We start from the raw sequence: 9,493 nt of genomic DNA, 5'->3' as shown, positions 1-9,493 counted from the left end.
TCACGGTCGGCTACAGGTGGCACATGGTCGAAACACAGACTGTAGGCGGCGTCGGTGACTTTGCCTAGGCCTAGTTCAAATAGGTCTCTTACTCTATAATTGCTTAAGCTTATAAATATAGTTCTCATTCAATGGTTTTGGTATTCCGCCAAAAGCAGTTCATAGAAGATTTCTTTTAGAATGTCTAGAATACTTATAAAAGTTTAATGAGAATATTTTCTCAACATTACCGTCAAGTTTTATAATTAATTTAATAGACTTAAATTTACATTATTGTTCTTGAGTTATTGGCGATGTCGACAATGTTAAGACAGCGTCTGGAACTGAGGAGAAGATCTTATCCTCCCCGATCAGCACCGTAAATTCCGACGAGTACAGCTTTTCAGTCACTATTGGCGCCGGGTTCACTAGAACAAGCTGTGGAAAACAATACCCGAACTTTAGGAATTAAATAAAGGTCATGTAATTAAAGAGCTTATTATGCCATTAACATTGCTGCTCATAAATCATAGGATCTGCTTGTGACTTTTATCCAAATAGCTTAATCGCTAAAACCTTTTTAATGATTTAATTTGGTTAATGGATCAACAAAGCTCCACAGAACTTAAGAACAGCACTTGTATAAGATTAAAGATTCTACTGAGAAATAGTCAAAACATTTGAGTCTTGGAGTGAAATATTCTTCAGCTATGTCTTGAAGAAAAAACGGAAAACATCGCTTAGTCCCAAAGTATTACTGGCTTTGTAATTATGATTTCGAATTGTCAAATTTTGCTGGTATCCCATATTTCAACTCCTTTTAATTTCACTCCTATTATTAGGGTCTAGGATTAACTCAAATAGAAAACAGGTCAAATGTGTCTTATGCATTTATAAAATTACAAATTTGCCCTTACTATTAATTTTTAAAAAAATTAAAAAGAAAAAGAAAATAAAAAAATTCTGACCCACGGCAGTGGGTCAGTCCCAACTGTGTGTCCCAACTGTGTGTCACAAAAAAAATAAAATAAAATAAAAATGAGTACTTTGGCATTTTGGCATCATCATAAAATCGTAACAGAGGAGTGAGATTAAAATGGCATGAAAACTGATCACCATGACACCATATATATTTTGTAAGTTGAAAAGCTTTTACTTACATGTACGTTTCTATGCTGAAGAGTCTTATACAGTTCTTCGAAGGAATGAATTCCACTTGTGTCAATATCAATAACCGCTGCAAGAATGTAAATGATTTCAATATATAATTCCTTTAGTAACTTCGAGAAGCAAAACCAAGACTAAATGAAATACTATAATATTCTTACGTGACATTTCAATGACAAGATACTGGATTCTAGGTAAACCGAGACTAGGGGTGCAAAGGCGGTTACGGTTAGCGGTTAGTGGCAATAACCGCTAACCGTAACCGCCTTAGCGGTTAGTAAATTTCACTAACCGCAACCGCTAACCGCCTAACGGTTAGCGGTTAGCGGTTAACCGCCGGTTAGCGGTTAGCGAAATAGATAACCGCCCGCTAACCGCTTTTTTAAAATTGAGTTTTTTTTTTTGGGCTTTTTGGGCTTTCTTTAGGGCTTTTTTTCTTGTATTTTTAATATCTTCTTGTGCCCAATTGCTATAAAAAGAGCCCATATTGAAAAATTAAAAATATTTGACCCAAAATTTACATTTACTTGTACTTTAAAAAAATTTCCTTAAATATTAAATCATAATCGGTTGACTTTTTTAAAAAATAAAAAATAAAAATTCAACACAACATACAAAAAAAAGTTCAGAATTCAGACAACTGTCATAACATATAAAAAAAGTTCAACACAAAGCATATAAAATAAGTTCAAATGAAACATTAAATGATACAAATAAAACATTAAAACTTCATCAATCCTCTCATTTGATCCTCTAGCAAATCCTGTGGACATCAAAAGAAGAAAAGTTATAATATTAAACATAATAATATTAAGGCACAAGCATGTACACATATCAAAACGTGCTTAATATAATTGTATTGTAATTAAAATATTATGACAATTTAAAAAATAATAACCTTCGTTACTAACAAACCTCTAGGCAAAATATGAAGCAGCACTTAAACTTGAAGGTTGAGTCATATCTATGAAAAAATAATATATTGTTTAATTCAATTGAATCAATTGTGATTATCATTGTACATAAATCATATGATTAACTTGTAGACTTATGACTTATGAGTTATGTCATATTATATATGTATTATTTATTATTATATAATCATATGATTTAATGATCAAGTCACCATGTAATATAATCATATCAATTACAGTGATAATATATAAATTACTAAAATTATAATAATAATACATTAATACTTAAATTGTGTTTATAAGTAACACATTGGTCATTGTTTAATCCAATATCAATTACTTAATTTGATATTATACGAATCATATCATCATTGTACATTAATAATATGATTCACTTGAAGTCTTGAATAAAGTATTTGAATTGTTATTGAATCATATGATTAAGTATTGATATTATACATTTATATTATTCATACACATATGTAAACTTATATAGACTTATAACATATATAGACTTATAAGTTTATAACATACATTGGAAATAAGTTTCTAGATATTTAATTGTTGTATTAGTATGAATTGGTATACTTATGAGTTATGTCATATTATATATGTATAATTTATTATTATATAATCAAATGATTTAATGATCAATCTCATGTGATATAATCATATAAATTATAGTGATAATATATTAATACTCAAATTGTGATTTAATTATTTTTAAAAAAAATTGTGATTTAATGATCAAGTGATTATGTTATATGTATAAATATTTTTATAATTATAATTATAAAAATATATTATATAAAAAGGCGGTTAGCGGTTACGGTTAGTAAACCCAATAACCGCTAACCGCTAACCGCTAGGCGGTTATAGCGGTTAGGCGGTTAGCGGTTAATGCGGTTAAGCGGTTAGAACGGTTAACGGTTAGAGGTTAGAGCGGTTAGCGGTTAGCGGGCGGTTTTTAACCGCCCGCCTTTGCACCCCTAACCGAGACTCTTCACTTCTTCTTCTTCATAGCTGAGCCATCTCAAAATCCTGCTAGAAATTTGATTTAAGTACTGGCCATGTTTCATTTGTTAAATCACTACTTGTCCAAAAAATTCATAAGTTGATAGGAAGATGTGAATTTAATCACTTCCCTCATGTATGGGCTCAAAGTTAATTTAATATGTGAGGTCCAACACGTAAATCTTAAGTTTTTGGGATAAGTGGTGATTTAACATGGTATTAGAATCAAAAGTCCTGAGTTCGAACCTTGACTCCTTCATTTACCTCTAATTTCAATTAAATATTTCACGTGTTGAGCGTCACCTATTAAAAATGAGTTGGAGCCCACACATGAGGTAGAGTGTTTAACACATCTTCAAATTTTGACGGAATTCAAAGGAATTGGAGAAGTAAATACCTCTCCTTAATATAGTTGGAATTTGAAAAGTAGATTGCAGAATCAACTCTAACTATCAGAATGCCAGAAACTGGTGTTGCATCGGGATATTGCATGACGTTTCTATAAACATTAGTCCCGGGGAGTTTCCCAAGTTTTGCAGTCCGTGGTCTTGTGACTTGCAGGAGGATTTTAGCAAAGGATATGGCGACCTTCATAAACGAAAGTTAGAATTTGTAGTGGGCAATCAAAACATGAAGAGAAATGCTACACGAATTCTCACTTTTCTACTACCTAACGTAACAAACTGAAAGATTAAAAAACCATGTTGTGGGAAGCTAACGTGACAACTATCATGCTAAGGGGTAAGTACTTGATCGATCGACTTCTTACCACAATTAAAAGGCCTATCTCAACACTTTTGAAAATCACTCCAAAGAAGGCTCCAATGCAGGCAAGAAAATCCAATTTGTCAGTCTTCCATAGCAGTATTGCAGCTTTAATGTCAATTAGCCCTACCACTGCAGTGATGATGATAGAAGCAAGTACAGCATTTGGAGTGTACTTAAATAATGGTGTGATGAGTACCAAAGTTACAAGAACAACACAAGACATCACAATGTTGGAAACAGTTGTATTGCAGCCAGCCATGAAATTTACTGCTGAGCGAGAAAATGATCCTGAGTGAAGATGATCATATGACATGAGAGAGATGATAAGATAAACAAGTTAGAATTTGAGCACATTCTTGTTCTCCGATAAAATATTGATTAAATGAATAAATTTACTCTTTCATATTAGCTTAAGCTACTCAGATAAGTGGTAGTTTAACATGGCATCAGAGTAAGAAGTCCTGAGTTTAAACCCTGACGCTATAGTTTATTTCCCATTTCAATTGAATAGTACTCCAATTGTTGGACTTCACTTATTAAGAGGGAATTTGAGTCCATACATGAAGGGGAGCATTAAAGTATTAATTAAATTATTAAATTTAATTTTTTTCTTTCAATTTAAGCTTTTGAGATAAATTGCGGCTTAACACATACCTGTCGTAACGTAGCAAGATGTCATGGAACCAACAATGTTCATACTTCCCATTGCCACCATTTCTTTGTTTCCATCCAGATTGTAGTCCATCTTGGAAGCAAATGTTCTTCCAATCGCCACACCTTCCTAAAATTTTTATCTGGCTTTTAATATATATATATATATATATATATATATATGGGAGAACTAGGTAATTATTAAATTATTAATTTCTCATTCTAAGTTAAGATTTTGAGGCTGATATTTGCTTACCGTCAGTGCTATCATCCCCGCCACGACACCAATCTTAAAACCTTTGAGGACAAACTCTCCAGTCCAATAGATTTCATCAACAGATGAAGGATTTATGCCCCTATGTATATGTGTCACCTGATATATACAAACACTATATATATGAGCTTTTCATTTCATTTGTAGAAATTAGATAAAGACAAAATCATAATCACAAACGAGCACTTACAATTTGAACACCTTGCTTATCAGCGTGGGTGATATCCACACAAAAGGTGGCTATTATAACAGAGATCAAAGGAGCAATTACAGATACCCAAAATAATCTCTGGCACTTCTTTCCCTGGAAAGTACCAAATAAGAGTCAAATATTATACATTGAATGTAAAAGCTTCAAGTTTGATCTAGAAAAGGGTAGGTAGGAATTATAGGATACTTAACTATGTATTTGGCAATCAGAATGAACACCATGAATGACAATCCTATGAGTATGGTTTGCCAGTTCCACTGTTAAACATATATAGAAATTTAATCCACATGTTAAATCACTATGACACATGAAATTTTTCATTGAAATGGATGTTGAATGATGAAGAGAGGGGTTCGAACTCAAGACCGTGTTAAATCATCACTTTTATATTTCATTCAAAAGCTTAAACTTATAAGAAAGATTAAATTTAATCAATATTTTAACACGATGTTGGCTCGTGACAACACTGTATTTGAAGAGAAAAATGAAAATAATGTTTTATTAGTATATATGTACCCCGTGATGTACATTGCCCCAAACTGATTGCATAACAGAAATAATGTCAGTCTTCTTGGTGAAGATTTTTATACCAAGAAGACCTTTGAGCTGTTGAAGGGCTATAGTAACCGCAGCTCCACCCATGAACCCAACAATGGCGGCATGAGACAGAAAGTCAATCAAGAAACCCAATCTGAAAGCAAACACGAAGTCATCACTTTATGACTATCTACCAAGTGAACAGTCATTATGAAAGGGAAAATAAAGAAGAAAGCTAAAGAAAGAAAAAGAAAGCGACTAGGAGTGTAAACGAGTCGAACTTGTGCGAGCTTCCCTTATTCAAGTTTGGCTCATTTAAATTTTACTCGAACTCAAGGGCGAGCCAAAAAAATCGAGCTCAAGTTCATAATAAGTTGAGCCGAGTCAGCTCGCGAGCTGACTCTTATATTTAATGTTTTTTTTAAAAAAAAAATAAAAAAAGAATTAAACTTCAAGTACTCTTAAACGACTTAAGAAGCCAGCTTTCATATGAGCATTTGCTTAGCCTGACTAGTCGAGTATGAAGCCTGAGTCAATACAGCAAGGCACTTGGTTTCAAAGAGAGAGGATATGCATCTTTTTATAACTAAGTAAACTTGGAGATTGGTGTTTTCTTAGCAATGTGGAACAAATTAACAGGTTGTATTCAAACATCATTGGGACAACACCCCTTACAAAAAAAATATTTTTTTAACGTCTCTCTCTCAATCTTCCTTATCAGTCATAGCGCATCTTTTACTTGAACTCTCATTTCCCACTCTCTCACTCTCGCTCACTAGACAGGTAGTGATGGGTCTGTTTGATTCTTCAATAGTTTTTGTCTTTTGCAATCTCCTTCAATAGTTACTGCTTGATTCTTTTTCCTTTCGTTTGGATCTGCTCTAATTAAATCGGGATCTTTTTAATGATTGCTCTCTCTCTCTTTGATTACGAAAGGTCTAGAATTTTTCATTTTCTAACGCTTAAATATAAATGCAATTTTAAGATTTTAATAATTATGTGATTTATAATTAATTATGTGTTATATATATATATATATATATATATATACACACACACACAAGAGCTTAAACGAGCTTGCTCACGAGCCTAACCGAATTGAGCTGAGCTTACTTCGTTTAATATTCAAGCCAACATTTGTGTTCACGAAACGTTTCATTTAATAATCAAGCCAAACTTATACAAGCCAATCCCAAATTCACTCACGAGTGGCTTGCTCACTTAACACCCCTAAAAGCGACAGTCATGTATGTATATATATATATATATATATATATATTTTTTTTTTCTTTTCCTGTGTATATATATTTATATATATTAATATGCAGGCAACATACCTGAAAAAACCAAGTGCAAATTGTGTGACGCCAGCAAAGAAGGTAGCGGTGAAAGCAAGACGCGTATAAGCAAAGTTGGAAGAGCCATCTTTTTAAGTGGATTTATCTCATTCTGTAGAAGAGTCCCAAGTAGCAGAGACACTACGGCCACTGGTCCTATGGCAATATGTCTCGAGCTACCCATAAAAGCATAAACAAGAGGTGGAACAAAGCTCGAATCTGAACACAAGTGGATGACCAACCACATTATTGAATAAGGTATTATTGTAAAGAGTAATATTAAAAGACACGTGTTCTCCTTCGGTCTTCTCAAAATTTATGTGATTTTTAAAATTACTATTGGACTAAGATTCAATAGTTATATATCTATCACAAATTCAATCTTGATTAATTTTGTAAGAACACAAAGAGGACACAGCATTCCTCTATTATAAAATAAAGATCCAAGATGTTTAGGGAGAAACTTCACTCGCCTGCAGACTGTCATAGGCTTCGGAATTACAATTTTAAATTATCAAAATTTGCAATGTCGAGTTTTCAAGTTTCAACTGTATTTTTTTTAATCATAAATGGTATAAGAGACATTTCACTTTGATTTAATGCAAAACGCGGATGAAATTGCAAGAAGCTGAAACTAAAATACACCAAAAATCAGAATTTCGATAATTCGAAGTTATGGAGTGAGTAAAGTTTCCCTATATTTATAAGAAATGAGGAAACTCACACAATCCATATTGGAGGTCCAGATTTGCAAGCTTCGCATATGCAATATCCTGATACACGTATTCAATTATCGTCAGAAATTGAAATTGGGAAACAGAAAAACAAATATTTGCATAATTACCTTGCAGGAAATGTTTTACCTGAGGAACACACAGGCTGGCAATGGTAAGCCCAGCAATAAGGTCACCTTTGAATTTTGCAAGAGTGTAGCTCCTTCCCCAGTCAAGAATGGGAAAAATACCTTGAAGGACAAGAAAAAGCTTTGTTGGAGCCGATTTGTCCTTAAAATGGCGTAAGGGTTCATCGGAGAAGAAAGTTTCCTGGAGACCATTTTTCAGTTCATTCAGAAGATTTTGCTTTGGAGGCGGTTCCACCCTGTGAATATGGTGAGCAACCTCTGCATGGTCTTCTGTCACACGTTGACTCATTGCACCCTGAAACTAGTACTGTAAACCTACATGGCAAAAAGAGCAGAGAGTTTTGATTAGAACTCGTAATTAATGATTCATTCAAGAGAAAATTTTGATTAGAACATTACAATCTTAATTATATGCTTCATTCTACAGCGGGTGGGAACCCCGATAGTAACGCCCAAGGAGGAAAACTACAATGGTCGCCCCTTCCCACCTTTTTAATTTTGATAAAAAAAAAAAAAAAAAAAAAAAAAGCTATTGGACACCCTCCCATTGTGATTTCTATTTGAATATCATCATTTAGTATCAAAACCAAGCACCATGTCACGGGTTTGAAGAATGGGCCATAGGAATTAGCCTGGACATAGGGAAAAGCACTAGCTAGCTAGCTACGTCTGCACTATTACTACCATCCTAAAATGACTAGTCAATTTGAACATTTCCTATAATCACTTATGAAGCCCAATTTCACCTAGTAAGTAAGTAATGTGGAACTTAACATCCGTGAATATTTTTCTCTAAATTACACGTACACTCTATGTAAAGAACTTCTCTTTCCAGTATGAGACGGGGGTGTACATTACAAATTCTCCCTTCTAAAACCCTTGACGTCCTCGTCTGGGTAACGTCATGCGATGCTGACAGTAGATGCATGTCATTACTAAGTGGCTCAGATACTATTTATAATGATCTAGAAAAAGCGTTAACAACATTTGTGTTATCACTCTAAAAGAAGTAGTCAATTTAGAGCTTCCATAAAATCACTTATAAAACTCAGTTTTACCTAATAAGTAAGTAATGTGGGATTTAACACCTATGAATATCTTTCCATAAACCACTCACTAATCTACGTGGGCAACTCCTTCCAATCTTACTTTTACATAAGAGAAAAAGTAACTAACAAAATGACATTAACGAGGCTTAAGAAAGAAAGGGGGAGGAACGAAGAGAAAGAAGCCAAATAAAACAAGACCACATGTAATTACATACACAATTACTAAGAAACAGAATTTACCTTTCTGAGAAAAATGATTAAATACTCAAGAACATCCAGTCGAGAACCTAACAAAAGCAACTCCAAGTATCTGAACGTGAAGTGAATATAATATACTCTATCTTGGGAATTTTTAAAATTTTTTTTTTAAAAAAAAAAACCAACTTGTAATTAAGGGGAATTTATATAGTGAGTCAAAGAGTCAAGGGTAGATATAGTGAACAAATTAGAATATTAAAGTATAATATAATGAAATAAGCAATTCTCACACGCAACCATTTCGTGCGCCACATAATTGGAGCGTCACTCTCATATATATATTCAACTCAATAAACAATTTGATCAGGTTGGAAAGAGACAAGAGAGAAGCAGGAGAAACTCCAATTATACGTCCGGATTCATTGAACCTAAAAGCGTTGATTTTCTCTCCTCTCTGAAGAACAAGATGAACAGCCGATAATATATATATATATATATATATATATATATATATATATATATATATATATAT

The 9,493-nt window shown here is 33.2% G+C and overlaps 1 pseudogene; it reads right to left on the bottom strand.

The window, feature by feature from the left end:
- Positions 1-270: 270 nt before the first annotated feature.
- Positions 271-8,003, bottom strand: LOC132178054 (sulfate transporter 1.3-like; annotated as a pseudogene).
- Between the last annotated feature and the right edge of the window lie 1,490 nt (positions 8,004-9,493).

Source organism: Corylus avellana, chromosome ca4 (assembly GCF_901000735.1).
Source record: "Corylus avellana chromosome ca4, CavTom2PMs-1.0".
Taxonomy (NCBI): domain Eukaryota; kingdom Viridiplantae; phylum Streptophyta; class Magnoliopsida; order Fagales; family Betulaceae; genus Corylus; species Corylus avellana.
The sequence above is the reverse complement of the archived record's forward strand: the minus strand, read 5'-3'. Positions and strand labels throughout refer to the sequence as shown.